The following is a 653-nucleotide window of genomic DNA, read 5'->3' as shown; positions in this document are numbered from 1 at the left end:
ATAGATCGAAACTTTAGTACCTATAGAACAACACATAGCGACCATAAGAACCACCGAGATAGAGCTATTCTAGACCCTAGTGCTTACCGAATGATGCTTATTTTTATTGTTTATTTAATCCTAGATCTAATTTGCTTTGTTTGTGATTGCATGCATTTTCATTTCAAAAGAGGTGTCGATTCACGTTCAGTATAGATAGAAAGCTTATCATGGAAAAGAGGTTTCTTGATAAAGTAGAAGACAATGCAGCTGTACGATTATGGGCTGAGACGATGTGGAGAGAGAAAGGCGATAGTCTTGCAGAAGGGTACGTATCAGAGTTATGGGACTTCACCCGTATCAGCGTATCCAAAATGATCTCGAGAAATGAAGGAAATATGGGATCAATGGGACGACGGGACCAAGCAGATGTTTTACCGTGACTACGGGGACTTGCCTACTTACTTGGTGTCAAAGTGGACAACATTTATTCCGAGCCCTAGCCCAGTTTTGGAATCCTGCTTACAGTTGTTTCACTTTTGGAAAAGTGGACTTGGTGCCCACCGTGGAAGAATATACGACCTTGCTTCGGTGTCCAAAGATTCAAATTGACAAGCCTATCTAGAGCTGCTAGTGTCCCAACATTATTAAAAAAATTGATGAGCATTACAGGG

Source organism: Gossypium hirsutum, chromosome D06, assembly GCF_007990345.1.
Source record: "Gossypium hirsutum isolate 1008001.06 chromosome D06, Gossypium_hirsutum_v2.1, whole genome shotgun sequence".
In the NCBI taxonomy this organism is placed as follows: domain Eukaryota; kingdom Viridiplantae; phylum Streptophyta; class Magnoliopsida; order Malvales; family Malvaceae; genus Gossypium; species Gossypium hirsutum.
This window is presented reverse-complemented; position numbering follows the sequence as displayed.